The sequence below is a fragment of the Taudactylus pleione genome, unplaced genomic scaffold, assembly GCF_031769625.1.
Source record: "Taudactylus pleione unplaced genomic scaffold, aTauple2 ptg000070l, whole genome shotgun sequence".
Taxonomy (NCBI): domain Eukaryota; kingdom Metazoa; phylum Chordata; class Amphibia; order Anura; family Myobatrachidae; genus Taudactylus; species Taudactylus pleione.
The window spans coordinates 17,721,750-17,736,547 of NW_028284472.1; the positions used below are offsets into that span (position 1 = coordinate 17,721,750).

The 14,798-nt window shown below is 48.6% G+C and overlaps 1 protein-coding gene across 6 annotated transcripts in view; it reads right to left on the reverse strand.

Moving 5' to 3' along the window:
• The window catches only part of EVA1A (eva-1 homolog A, regulator of programmed cell death), a 477,272-nt gene that overhangs the window by 96,607 nt on the left and 365,867 nt on the right, over nucleotides 1-14,798 (reverse strand). The window contains exon 1 of one of the 6 annotated variants that reach the window (XM_088467283.1): nucleotides 714-789. The exons of the other annotated variants lie outside the window; for them this stretch is intronic. The gene's annotated coding sequence lies outside the window, so the exon portion shown is untranslated. Of the gene's footprint in view, nucleotides 1-713; nucleotides 790-14,798 lie in introns of those variants that run through there. 6 annotated transcript variants of the gene reach the window in all.

The window sequence follows — 14,798 nt, forward strand, 5'->3', positions numbered from 1 at the left end:
TAGGCTTTGTATATTTTTTGTACATATAGCCCATATTTATGACTTTGGCAATCAGTTTGCATTAACCAAACAAGAAGCAGCCGCCAGAAATGCCTAAACATCCTCAGTGGGATTACAGGGTAAAGTACACATTAGAGGATTCTGTGTAATACAATGCATACCACAGGCTTTCCAATAACAGCCTGGGCTAGGGGTGAGCAGTGCAAGCATCCTGCAATACACCGTCCCTTCACGTGTTCCGTAACATCAAGATGGGTTAACATTTAATGTTGCTAATTTCATTTTATCCCCCTCATGACATTAAGCAAGTCCATGTTCACGCTGCACTGGTTTTACAGGGAATAACTTGGAAAGATACATTCTGCAGGATAATCAATGCCAGATTCTGGTGGTGAATTTAGTGCAGCCTCTTACCTAGAACACAACTGGTTAACTAAACAGGGGAAATAAAATATATATAAATTCACTTTATTATGCAATTGAAAATCCAGGTATTCAAAGAGAAAAGTAGGGGGAGGTCAAGAGGTTTAAATCTGTGTTTTCGCCAGATGCTCTCCCCATTCATCGCAATCACTGAGCACATTACACAAGAAGTACATGAGTCTTTAACAGCTTTTTTCATGCACACTTATAAACTGCAGATAATGAGGTAACCTGGCATCATCACCAGGCGCACAGCAAGTCCCCCTTGATAATACCAGCACTGGTCCTACCTTGCCCAAAGCAGCAGTGAGTGTGTCCTTTCTCCAAACTCTGCAAAGTTAGGGGGTGAAAGCAGTGACACCCCAAACCTCCTGCAATAATAGGTTATCCACACCCTGGGTTTCTCTGGCAGTACATTGCAGGCAATGCGGAATCCCCCGCTTGATGAATTCCTGGAGCTTTAATAGTTATCCAAGTTTTCTCCCAATGAATGAAGACCTAGGCTGATCAAGCTTGCATTAAAACAGACAGGGGCAGCGTCCAATGAATAGACTTCAGGCACCCTGCTCTAATAGACTGTTCCCAGACACTCACACAGTTCAGCTACAAGTATAACCAGAAACATTTGCTAGAAAGCCTGGAGTCTGATACACTTAAAAGAGGTTGTCTCATTTCCTCCAACCTCTTCACAATACTTTACTTCTCTCTCCTCCCTTCCCAGCCCTAAACCCCCTCCCCTCGCTTGACTTGAGAGGGAGCAGACTAGACCCAGGAATAAGGGACCAGCTCAGGACTGTCTGTTATCACTCATTGGCAGAGAGATTTTTACAGATACAGAACACACCCCTCTTTCTCTCTCTCTCCCTCCACAGCCTTTTAAATTCCTTCTTGCCCTGTTCTGTTGAGACACAACAGCCAGAGCTGTAAGACTACTACGTGCTCAATGCAGCATTGTGTGACTGCTACAATAACACTGCTCTAAGGCTATATCCTGGGGAGAAAATATTATTTCCAGGAGCGCTGGTATTTATTTATTTTGTTTCGAGCTGTTTATGGGCACTTACCAACCTTTGTGGGAAATGGGGTTTGGCAAAGGGCAGTGACGTCACAAGGCGGTGTGCGGGGTGTGGCCCGCACCCGTGTGTCACCCGCCGAGGGGTGGAACCAAGGTGCAGACTCCCCTTCAGTGACAGAAGCTGGCTGCTGCACTGTATAATAAGTGCAGCACTTGGCTCCTGACAACTGTGAGGGAGCCGGCCGACACTGCTGCCCAGTAATAACGGAGCCACAGGAGTTCGCCCGTGAGACCACGCCCCCTTGCAGTGTGGTCACGCCCCTATGCACGAAGCCACACCCCTTTTGGCGGTGCACGGATTCGCTGCGGCGCACATATCATCCCTGCCCACACCGGGTGACACCGCGGGGAGAGACGTCACTGGCAAGGGGGTATAATCTCACAGCAAGGGAGGTGGCCTCGTGGGAAATGCCGTACCCGCGAGCCACGCCCAGGGCCGGAGGTCTGTGGGGGCACCCACATGTGGGGGCCCCTATTAAATGTGACGAACAGCTGTAGTGCCCTTTATGCAGTGCCCCCAGGAGTGGTGCTCCATATGCAGTGCCTCCTATGCAATACTCTCATTAGTAGTGCCCCCAGTAGTCATACCCCCTGTGGTAGTGTCCACAATAGTAATGCCCCCTGTATAAATGCCCCCAGTAGTAATACCTCTGTAGTTGTGCCCCAATAGTAATGCCCCCCAGTATTCGGAATGGGTATGATATACCGCCCGACACCGCTGGAAATCCCGATCGTGGATAGGTAAGAATGTACTAACCTAACCCCCCTAACCCTCCTTAGGGGTGCCTAACCCTAACCACCCCCTTCCCCGCTGCCTAAACCTAAGTCTCCCGGGGGGGTGCCTAACCCTAAGTCCCCCACGGGGGTGCCTAACCCTAACCCTCCCTCCCCCTAGCCTAACCCTCCCGGGGGGGTGCCTAACCCTAAGTCCCCCCCGGGAGCCCTAAACCTTACCCTCCCCCCCGCAGCTGTCTGCTCGCGGCGCCCGGCATCACTACGATCGGGATGCCGGGCGCCGGTCTCCCGGCGTCGGGGAAATGCGGGCGTCTACATCTAGACGCCCGGCATTTCACCCATGCCGGGATAAGACAGTTGGGAAGCCGGCTGCCGGTATTTAGACAGTCTGCTACCGATTGCTTCCCCAGTATTCATACCCCCAGTAGTCATGCCCCCTGAGTGTGCCCAATTGTAATGGCCTAGTAGTAATGCCCCCTGTATAAATGCCCTCAGTAGCAATACCCCTGTAGTTGTGCCCCCAGTAGTAATGCCCCCTGTGGTAGTGGTACCAGTAGACATGCCCTCTGTGGTAGTACCCTCTGTATAAATGCCCCCAGTAGTACTGCTCCTGTAGTAGTGCCCCCGCCTTCAAGTAGTAGAGCCCCCAATAGTAATGCCCCGAGTAATGCCCCCAGAAGTGGTGCCCCCCAAGTAGTGCCTCGAGTAATCCCCCCCAGTAGTAATGCCCCCCCCCTGAGTAATGCCCAGCAGTAGAAGAGCCGCTTGCACAAAATAAAAAAAACTAAACAAAAATCTAATACTTACCTTAAGCCCCGCTCCCACGTCCGCTGCCGTCCACATCCAGTCCGCTCGGCTGCTCCTCTGCACCATGGGAGAGACGTCATGACGTCTCTACCATAGTGCACTGCACGAGCCGAAGCTCACGGGTGAACTCCAGTCTCCGTCTTCCACTGCGGGGAGGGAGCCGGGCGCCCGCTAGTTACAATCTCAGCGGGCACGTGGCAAATGGTGCCTCCCTGCTGCGCCGGGGTTAAGTTGGCCGGAGGAGGCGGAACTGGTTCTGTCTCCTCCGGTTTTTCTTTAACCCCGATGGGTATGAGGGCCCAGGGACAACCACCCCTCTCGCCCCCCCGTTAATCCGGCCCTGGCCAAGCCCCTACATTTTCATCCCACTGGTGCATTCCCCTACAGAGCAGCGTGAGAGGGAGCCTTCCAAACCCCCCCACCACCACCATGGGACACTGCGGCCAGTGGGTGGGACAACAGCGCACGAAACGCAGGACTGTCCCTCCAAAATCAGGAAGGTTGGGAGGTATGCACTTCAAATCCCTATTTCCCTATAGAGTGTAAGCCTGCGAGCAGGACCCTCTGACATCTCTGTCTGCCTGTTATTACCCAGTCTTGTGTTATTACTGTTTGTTCAGAATTGTAAAGTGAATGTAATATGCTGGCGCTATATAAGTAACTGATAATAAATACATGCATTTTCTAGCCTTATTTGACATTCGATTACACTTATATTCTTAAATACATCAAACTGCTTTGGACAAAAGGTCTTATACAAGTGCAGTAGCTGTCCAGCCAGCCGCAGTGACAACATTCCGCTCTGTGGTGGGGGAGATGTATCAATCCTTGGAGAGAGATAAAGAGAAGTTGCCCAATACAACCAATCAGCTTCTAAAGGCGCGTATCCACTGAACGATTAAAATGAGCGATTGAACGATTACGACATCGTTATCGTTCAATAGCTCATTAATTGCTCATTAATCGTGCAGAAAAATGTCGGCAAGGACCAGCGATGCGCATTCCCGCTGGTCGTTGTCGGCATCGCTCATCGCCTGAACGTGACGGTCAACCTGACGATATTGTCAGGTTGTGCATGTTCGGGGATGAGGGAGGGTGCCAGTGTGGGCACTGCACAGTATAATGAACGACTGAACGATATCGATATCGTTCTCGTTCAATCCTACATTGTCGGCAAGTGGATACGCACCTTAACTGTCATTTATCTAGCACAGTCTTTGTAATGACAGTTAGACGCTGATTGGTTGCTTTGGGCAAATACTTCACTTTATCTCTCTCCAAGGCTTGACACATCTCCCCTTTCATGGCTGTCAGCCCGGGAGAATGAACTCAGATGATTGCTGATTGCTTGCAGAAGTACAGGGGCCCGGGGCACGGCACTATGGGCCACCTACTTCTGCCGGTTTCATGGACTGAGAGATGCCAGACCTGTCATGTCATCGCTGATATTTCCCACAGCTCTGCCGTCCCAGTTGGTTTTGGTATATGTGAATTATGAGCGGTAGAAACATCTGCCATGACATTCAAAGAAGCAGAATAAAAACATCATCAAAACAGTAAATGGAATGGGGCGGGCTCTATAAAGCATTCTGGTATCATCAGCTAGGGTGGCAGGATCGTAGGGACAGAAGTCCAATCACTTTGCACATAACTGTTTTTATATATTTGTTATTATTTCCATATCACAACCATTTATCTAGTGACTGATTATTCTATTCATGAAAATGTGAGTTAATGCCCCAAAAAGTAACATAAGAATGTTATTTCAGAGCAATTTATCATGGGCTAGTTGCCGGGGACATATGTGCGATATTTAAGTCCCCATCATGTATCATTGCTGAGTATAGCAGACACTCGAGTTTTACAATAAAAGAAAAAGTTGCAAAATACAATAAACTTACTAAGATGATTATTTACTTGTCTATTTTTAATACGCAATTATCCGCCCGTTCCACCGTTGTGACATAGACTCTGCATGCCTGAACTGTGATCGGCGCATGAAAAGTACATTCCTTATCGTTGGGCGATTTGGGTTCATAAGAAAGTAGTGTTCACACTTGGTCAGACGCCGGAGCTAAAGAAAGGGCACTCTGGCCCGCGCTGAAAAGGAGGCGTGGCCACCAGAAAAGGGGGCATGTTTTTAAGACGCGCTACCTTTTCATCACTCTTGGGGGCGTGTCCGGCACTTACGAACATGCCTGGTTGCCCCCAAGCTCTCCCTTTTCTGTAAATAGATGCCGGGCGCATCTATTCACCGGCATTGATCGTTACACCGCAATTTTCCCCACCCACGGGACATTAAAGCCCGCGGGTGGACAGCACCCGGCAGGCTGTTTTAGCGGGGTGCTGCCAAAAAGGGCAGGGTGCATTCTGCCCTTTTGAAATCAAGCAGCCTAGCAGGAACGCTAAGAAAGTATACTTTACGGGCTAATAGCCTGATAATTAATACATCGGCCCCTATGTCTTTTACACACTAGTTAGTTAGCCCTATAGTAACTCAGAATCTATTGTAGTCCAATAGATTTGTGTAGGTTTTTTTTGTATAGTCATCACCCATATACAGCATGTGTCCAAACTGCCCAAATACCCCCATATTCCCAGTGTCAATATGGTTTGCAGCTATTTGGGGTCTGAGAATCTGGACAATTCTGACAATATTGGAAATGAGTCTATCTCCACACAAAATGGCTGTGATTCAATGACTATAGACTAAAGACACTGGAACCACACACACAAAATGGCTGTGATTCAATGACTATAGACTAAAGACACTGGAACCACACACACAAAATGGTTGTGATTCAATGACTATAGACTAAAGACACTGGAACCACACACACAAAATGGTTGTGATTCAATGACTATAGACTAAAGACACTGGAACCACACACACAAAATGGTTGTGATTCAATGACTATAGACTAAAGATACTGGAACCACACACACAAAATGGTTGTGATTCAATGACTATAGCCTAAAGATACTGGAATCACACACACAAAATGGTTGTGATTCAATGACTATAGACTAAAGACACTGGAACCACACACACAAAATGGTTGTGATTCAATGACTATAGACTAAAGACACTGGAACCACACACACAAAATGGTTGTGATTCAATGACTATAGACTAAAGATACTGGAACCACACACACAAAATGGCTGTGATTCAATGACTATAGACTAAAGACACTGGAACCACACACACAAAATGGTTGTGATTCAATGACTATAGACTAAAGATACTGGAACCACACACACAAAATGGCTGTGATTCAATGACTATAGACTAAAGACACTGGAACCACACACACAAAATGGCTGTGATTCAATGACTATAGACTAAAGACACTGGAACCACACACAGAAAATGGCTGAGATTCAATGACTATAGACTAAAGACACTGGAACCACACACACGAAAAAAACAGCTTCAGCTATAAAATGTACATTCAAGTTCTCGAGCATAAAGGTGTAACAACATTAACAAAAGTTATAGAATCATGGTTACACTGACTTTATATGGGACAGCAGATGATGCAGCAGACTAGGATTTTAGTGACATACCTCACAAAGGGTTCTGATTCTGAGGTGAAAGCGTGTCTTTTGCTGCAGTCAGGTCTGTGACTTTATGCCAATGCCGGTACAAAGCCCTTCCCTGGAGTACAGTTGTGCACCTGAGGACTGAGATGCCCTCTCATAGCATCTTTAGAAGCTACGTTATCGCCTGGTGCATCTTTAGATGCCGTCATTGATTGCCCCATTGAAACTTGCACCAGGTCTATGGCAGATGCAGTTTCTCCATCTCAGTATGGCCTCCTATGTGAACGGTGGAGCGTCTTTGTATGCAACCGCATTCAGCGTCTCGCCTGCGACATATGTCCTCCCGGATGAATAGCCTGCCCCTCCCATAAATATGCCCATATCACTGGTGCGCGATCTAGCAGGACAACCCCGCCGGTATTCGGGATAAGTCGATATTTGGGAAGGTGAAACTGATTCTTTATATTGGCACAGTGGGGAGCAAATAAGTGTATATACGCCTGTCCAGAGCCGCTAGGAGAAGGGGGGGTAATAATTACCAGGGCCCGGGCTTGTTGGAGGCGCCTGGCGGGAGCCCGGTTCCGATGCCTCCTTCCTCCCTCTTACCCTTCAGCAGCCCAGCACACACTGTTGTGTGCTGAGCTGCATTGGGAGACTGCTGCTGTGCAGCAGCAGCAGTCTCTTTTCCTCTACCTGTAGGGGGAAATGATCACACTGATCGCACACCACCCTGGCTTTGCGTCAGCCTGAGCGGCTCTCAGCGCCCCCATCCTCAGCGCAGTGCCTTTCTATTGATTTTTTCTAAGAGGGCGTGGCCACACCTACCGTGATTAGGCCACATCCCCTAATAGTATTGGGGCCCGGGCCAGCTCTCTACGGCCCTGCGCCTGTCAGGAGATGTACCTTTTGCACCTAGTATAAGCATACTTGCCAACATTATAAATGTCCTCTCCAGGAGAAGTCCGGAGAAGAGATGCATGTGGGCGGTGATGGGGGCGGAGCCAGACTACCCATGTGGTGTCAAATGATGTAATTATCATAGAATCACATCCCGGTAAGATTCTCCACACTCTGCGCACTTCACTAGGAAATAGTTGGGATGCGGAGAGATGCCTACTCATCCAGGGTTGCGGGGAGGGCTATCCGAAAAAACGAGAGCCTACCGCAGGTTTCAGGAAAGTAGGCAAGTATGAATATCAGTCAAGTGTAAGTACATACTGATGATGGTGACTTTCAGTAAGCCAGGAGAATGTGCTGCTGATGAAGAGATAGTATGGTTCTGAATATGTGCGGAAATTTGCTATATTTCCGTGCGGGCACGGGCGCAATTCTCGCGATTTAGACCAGTTTTTTTTTTTTTTTTTTAAATCGCCAATAATTTGCAAGGCAAAGCTAGGTTGGTTTTGTATTTTAAATTATTACCACTTTAAAAATTACGGACTAACTCAAGGCCCCCATACATCAGCAATCTGAAAACCACAATTGAACAATTTGAAGATTTATTGCCCGATTTTAGGATTTCCCAATCTAGCAGTCTGCATCCATACACTACAGATCTTTTTCAGTGATTTGCAGATCGATTGCAGCAAACACAGATCGTCCCATCTTGAAAGGCCCATCATTTTAAGGCCCCCATACATCAGAGATTGATTGCAGCAATCGTGCAATTTGCAATCGATTGTGTATAAAAATCTTTCCCTTTTTCAAACGACTGTGGCAATTCTGCAATCGATTGAAAAAAGGAAAGATTTTTATACACAATCGATTGCAAATTGCACGATTGCTGCAATCAATCTCTGATGTATGGGGGCCTTTACTAGTAACTGTCTGCAAATCTGCTGATCATGTCCATACACTAACAATCTACAGCCCCAATCGATCTGTGAAATCCAACATGTTGGACAATCTGATTTTATAATTCCAATCACTTTTTGTTTGCAATCTGCGATCTGCGAAGCCCATACATTGCGGATTTTTTTATACACAATCAAATTGCAGAATTGCCACAATCGATTGCTGATGTATGGGGGCCTTCACCGGAATCACGCCTGTGCCTCCACTCGCAAGCCCATTACATAAGCGCTTATGTGTCTTTTTCAGTCAAACTGGTTCTCATCAGTAAATGCTGTGACTTGTTTCACTCCATTCCTCAAAGCAGGCAATGACCCCAGCAATAGTCTGAACCTGTTGTACTGAGGTTTATTGCTTTTCCTTTCCAGTTACATACATAATATTAATATATTATATAGCATTATATTATCTAGCCGTTAGTATAAAATTAATAATGTAGTATGTTTGTTTTTGTGGCTTTTTGGTGTTTTGTTGTTTTTATGATGTATGTTGATGGGTCTTAATGGTCTCCAAGCTACAGAAAATCTTCTTTACAGGAATTTATTCTCAAAAAAAGTTGCTGTGACAACAACTGAGTGATGCTACCTGGAAACACTGGGGGTCATTCAGACCCTCTCGCGAGCGCATGATGCTCGCAAGCGGGTCGATATTCCCCCACTGCGCATGCGCACGACGGAGAGAGCTCCATCGTGCGCATGCGCGAGACCCGGCGAGCGACGGGCTCTCCATCGCTCCGGGTCTCGCACCAAAGGGGGCGTGCTGTCGATGTTGATTGACAGCACGCCCCCTTTGGTGGGCGTGCCTGCCAGACGGAGGCGTTCCTATGGGAACGCCTACAGTCTGAAGCCGGCCCCACTGACATCACTAGTGATGTCAGTGGGAGTGATTTTGGCTCTGATAGAGCCAAAATCACTCCAGGGCTTGCAGCAGCGAGACCCTACTGCAGGGTCTCCGTCGCAAGCCCGATGGTCGCGATGGTCAAGACCATCATGACCATCATCATGGACGCTCGCTATAGCTGTGGGTGGTAACCCACAGCTATACGAGCGTCCATGAGGCCGCTCCAAAAACAGGTAGGACGGCCCTGATTCAGAGCGAGCGCTCTGGTCAGAGCGCTCAGCTCTGAATCAGACCCACTGGCCGCTTGGCAGGATGGTTAGGTATCATGAAGCACATGGGTGAGTCGACTTACGATTGCGCACTAGAGCAAATTGAGGTGGAAAAAATTAAATAAAATAATGGGCCTGATTCAGCTTTGAAAATAAGGTAATGCAGCAGGACTCAGAGGCATCACTCCTCCTGCTGCATTACCCAACGCAGCATTGGATAATCGGGGACCCATGGGGTCACTTAGCCGGCCGATGTTCCGCCCACAAACGGCAGCAGACTGCCAATCACTGACAGTCTGCTGCCGATCTGGGTACGATCACTCAGAACCCATACTGCACATGCGCAGTACGGGTCGTGGGGCGCCTGCGCAGATTCTATCGATGTTTGTAAATAAATAAAAAAAATACATATAAATTATATAAAAAGAAAAAGTTAAAAAAAAGTTTTATTTTAGAGCATTTTCTTTTTCTTGTGGTCCTCCCCATCTCAGGATGGCATTAGCAGTGAGAGAACAGCGACAGTACAGCACCAGTGAAGATAAAAGTGGCGAGAGCTCCCGGCAGAGGGCCTGATTCAGACACGGTTGCGAGCGCTATGCGCTCGCAAGCGGGTCGATGGTGGCCCAGTGCGCATGCGCACGACGGAGCCGGCTCCGTCGTGCGCATGCACGAGACCCGGATAGTGACGGGCAAACTATCGCTCCGGGTCTCGTACCAAAGGGGGCGTGCTGTCGATGTTGAGTGACAGCACGCCCCCTTTGGTGGGCGGGCCGGGGACGTGGCAGCCCAGACGGAGGCGTTCCCATGGGAACGCCTACCGTCTGGGGAAGCCCCACTGACATCACAAGTGATGTCAGTGGGAGTGCTTTCGGCTCTGTTAGAGCCGAAAGCACTCTTGGGCTTGCGGCAACGAGACCCTAACACAAGGGTCTCGTCGCAAGCCCGATGGTCACAATGGTCTTGACCAACGCGACCATCATCATGGCTGCTCGCTATAGCTGTGGGTGGTCACCCACAGCTATGCGAGCGGCTAGGAGGCCACTCAAAAAAACCAGAGGTCCGGCCCTGATTCAGGCCCAGAGTTCACCAAGGGTGGCTTTGATAAATAGTCAAAATCCCTAAATCCTGTGGAATTTGCTTTTGATAAATAGACCCAATGCAATTTCATGCAACAAAATTTGCACGTGGCATACTAACTGGCATTATACCTGTAGAATATAATAAACTAGACTTCACTACATATTCGTATATCATTGTAACATATCAAGTGCTCCTGTGATGCTCAATGCCAAACTTGCACCATCCTGTAGGGACCCGACGCTCCAGTTGCTGTTATGTCTCAAAGTGATCACCTTTTTCAGGCAGGAATGCCAGCAATTAGTATCAGACTTGCATAATACAGCTAATTTCATACCAAATCGATATGGTAGCAAAGCACTCGGGGCAGATTTATCAACGCTTGGAGAGAGATAAAAAGGAGAGAGATTAAGGGGGTCATTCAGATCCGGTTGCAAGCACCGATGGGCTCGCAGCTGGGTTGATGGGTAGCCCTGCGCACGCACAGCGGCTGCACTGCGCAAGCCTCGGAGCAAGAGAGAAACTCGCTACAAAAGGGGCGGCTTTCGATGTTGATCGATAGCTCGCCCCTTTTTGTAGGCGGGCCGGGGGGGTGGTTTCCAAAACGGAGGCGTTCCTTAAGGAATGCCTACCGTTTTGTGGGCGGCCCCACTGACATCAGCAGTGATGTCAGTGGGGAACTTCCTGCTCCATCAGAGCAGAAAGCTCCCTGGGGCTTGCGAGTGCCCAGACCCAACCTTAGGGTCTGGTCGCAAGCCCCGATGGTTGCGATGATGATCACCATCGCCACCAACACCCTGGTCGCTAGCTAAGCTGTGGGTGGTAACCCACAGCTTAGCTTGCGACCAGGAGGCCGCACCAAAAAACAAGAAGCGCCCACCCTCATTCAGAGAGAGCGATCGCTTCTTGCGACCGCCTCTGAATGAGGTCCTAAGTACTGACCAAACAGCTCCTAACTGTCATCTTACAGGTTGTATTTGAAAAATGACAGGAGCTGACTGGTTATTTAGTTCTCTCCTTTTTATCTCTCTCCAAGTGTTGATAAATCTGCCTAAGGCAAAAAAAACAAACACACAAACTTGCCAATGAGCTGAAGGTGCATCGATCAACCCAACAAAAAGAATAACGTAAGAACAGATTTAACCAACTTCTTATGGACGGCGGTAGCGCTCTCTCCCTCTTAGGTATTTCACAGAGTTATTTTGGCTGAGAAAACGTGACTGTCATCTTCCCTTACTATTGCGCAGAGTTCTGAAGCGTTAACATGTATTAAATCCAGGAGCAGTAAAATGTCCTGGAGGAAGCTGGAGAACCAACTTAGAACCAGTGAGCGGAAGAACATGGAAATTGTATCATGCTCAGTTGACTGCCTGGTAGGAAGGGAACAATATATCTTTCCATGTGACATCACTCCAAGTTGGAACTAAAGCCCCCTCCCCACCCCCCTCTAAAAAATAAAGTAAATAATGATCTTCTGCAGAGGGGGGATTTCTGCTTTCCATTAACTTCTGTTACATGCTAGAAGACCCCTAGATAACATAAACATAAGATAAACATGCCAGCGTTCTGCAGCTCGCCGTGAGCGACATCCCACTGTCACTGCGCACCCCAAACAGGGCGAGTGGTTTATGTCGTCTTTATTCACAAATTTGCCTTTTAACATTTTGTGGTTTAAAATTTTAGAACGTGGAACAATCTATTAGTTTTCCGTTACGAGCTACCAGTACAATGGATTGCACAGGTCAAACCTGACTCTGAGTTAGACCGATCCCTGCGCACGGGAGCAAATGGCGAGTTTCATATGCCCGTCCTATTCTGAGTCAGACAGAACTTTGGCGGATCTGTCTTTCCGTGAAAGTAGGTGTTTTAGTGTGGCGACAATGTGAGCGTACGGAACCGCCCCGCCTTGCGGGCCGTGTCATGAGAAGTGTATGTAAAGCTCAGTGCGATTCAGGGAAAGTGAAGCCTGTTTCCGATTGACCTCTTGCACCCAGCTAGGGAGGTCAATCCTGGGATCGTGATTGGCAGGATCCCGGGATTTTGGGCAAAAAACACCAGGATTTGAATCCTGGGGTTGGTGCTTCCAATCCCGTGATTGAAGTGCGATGAGCAGTCGGCCCGAGCAGGCTGAGCGACTGAGCGTGATGTCAGAGGTCACACTGAACAGCCCCACGCCAGCCCGCCACTTCAACAGCCGCGCCCGTTTAAGTGGAGGTGAGCCAGCGCGGTGAGGTGACAGTGAGCGCCGCAGCCACGGGTGTGGTAAGTGACTGTTACTGTGTTACACAGTCTCTGAGGGCACCTACGGCCGAACTGTTACTGATCTGGGTGACTTGTTGGAGGTTAAGTTCTCAGGCTTGGAGTTGGGAGGACTGGGTAGGCTGTCGGCAGGTACCTGCTGTGCCAGTCAAATGAGTGTCTGGGTTGGCCTGCCTGTACTCACTCTCTGCCATATTGTGCTGCAGTAACAGTGGCACAACAAGTGGACTGAGGACCTCATTCAGAGCCGCTCGCAAAATGTGAGCGCACGCTCTGAATGAGGGCGGCCGCATCTGTAAAAAAAGAGCCTGCCTCCTGGCCGCTCGCTAAGCTGTGGGTGACCACCCACAGCTTTAGTGAGCGGCCAGGTTGATGGTCGCGATGGTCAAGACCATTGCGACCATCATGGCTTACGACAAGACCCTTGTGGTAGGGTCTCGTCTGACGCAAGCCCCAGAGAGCTTCCGGCTCTAATAGAGCCGGAAGCTCTCCCACTGACATCACTGCTGATGTCAGTGGGGCCGCCCACAAATGGCAGGTGTTCGTTTGGGAACGCCTCAGTTTGTGAAGCCGCGCCTACAAAACGGTGCGAGCTGTCGATCACCATCGACAGCCGCCCCTTTTGTAGTGAGCCCCAGAGCGAGAGAATGTTATTTTTCTTAGTGTGGTGCTGGGGGAGGGGACAGGAAACTTTTATATTTTCCTGTGGGCCTGTACTGGGTCATTGATTGAGATTTTTTCGATCCTAAATCTCGGGATTGAAAATATGAGACAGGATTGGCCTTCCTACACCCAGCATGAGGCTTGTGCACGTGCCAATACCAATGGCAGTTGCGATAGCTGGTGTAAAATGGGCAGCAGTGTTTTCTTCTTGCAGACGCGCAGAATCCTGCATTAGCCCTAATATTAGTTAGTATAGTATATCAGGCTCCCATGGCTGCCCGCAACTACAGTCACTTTGCCTGAGACTCAGAATTCACCCTAAACGTTCAGCACTAAGGGCCTGATTCAGAGCCGGACGCTATTTGCGTTCGCTCGTTCAGGAAAAAGGGGTGGCTATTCAAATTAACCATTCGCTCTTTGCGGTCTGTTCACGCCTCTAGGTCTGTACGAGCGAACAAAACATGCGGTCGTTTTTTGGAAAACTACGCCCCCTGGCCGCTCGCATCCTACGTCATGTCCGCTATTTATTAGATTAATCGAGTACATCGACCAGCATATGAACTGCTCGCTATTCTTGTGGTTGGTTTTTCCTACCGCAATCTTGCGAGCAGTTCTGACTATAAAATAACCCAGTGACGTGGTCAATGACGCTGCTGTATTAATTATGCACACCCTTAAAACGCCCGTTTTGACCTTTAAGCACGCCTGCGTTCGGATCTCCACTCCCCGTTTTCAAGCACCTTCCCCTGTTACCACCCACATACTCCTCCTCCTGTCACTCAAAATAGCAGGCATTCGCTATTTAGCGAACAAACGATTTTCGGCCGCACTGACTGGTTCGTGCATGCGTATTACGATCCGTACGCATGCGCAGTTGTGCAAACATCGCTCGGAACGAACGAGCAGCCGCTTACGAGCGGCTCTGAATCAGGCCCTAAATCCATAGCGCACACGTGTTTTCATTCATTCTCTTACCCATTTTCCCAGCACATGTGTGAATGAGTCATTACTGCTCATCATTACAGCTCCCAATCATGGGAGGGAGTCTGAAATTACAAGACTGATCTAAGTCAGTATAATAATTATAAAAAAAAAACATCATATTCTCTCCAGATTCCAGACTGTTGGCAGGAATGCAGCAGTCGTTTAGTTATATTCTAGGCAAATATAAATATTCATGAGCGTTAATGAGAGTGTACACATTCCCTGTACTGGCTCCTGAGACTGCTGCTGGCCAGGAGAACACTCAGGGG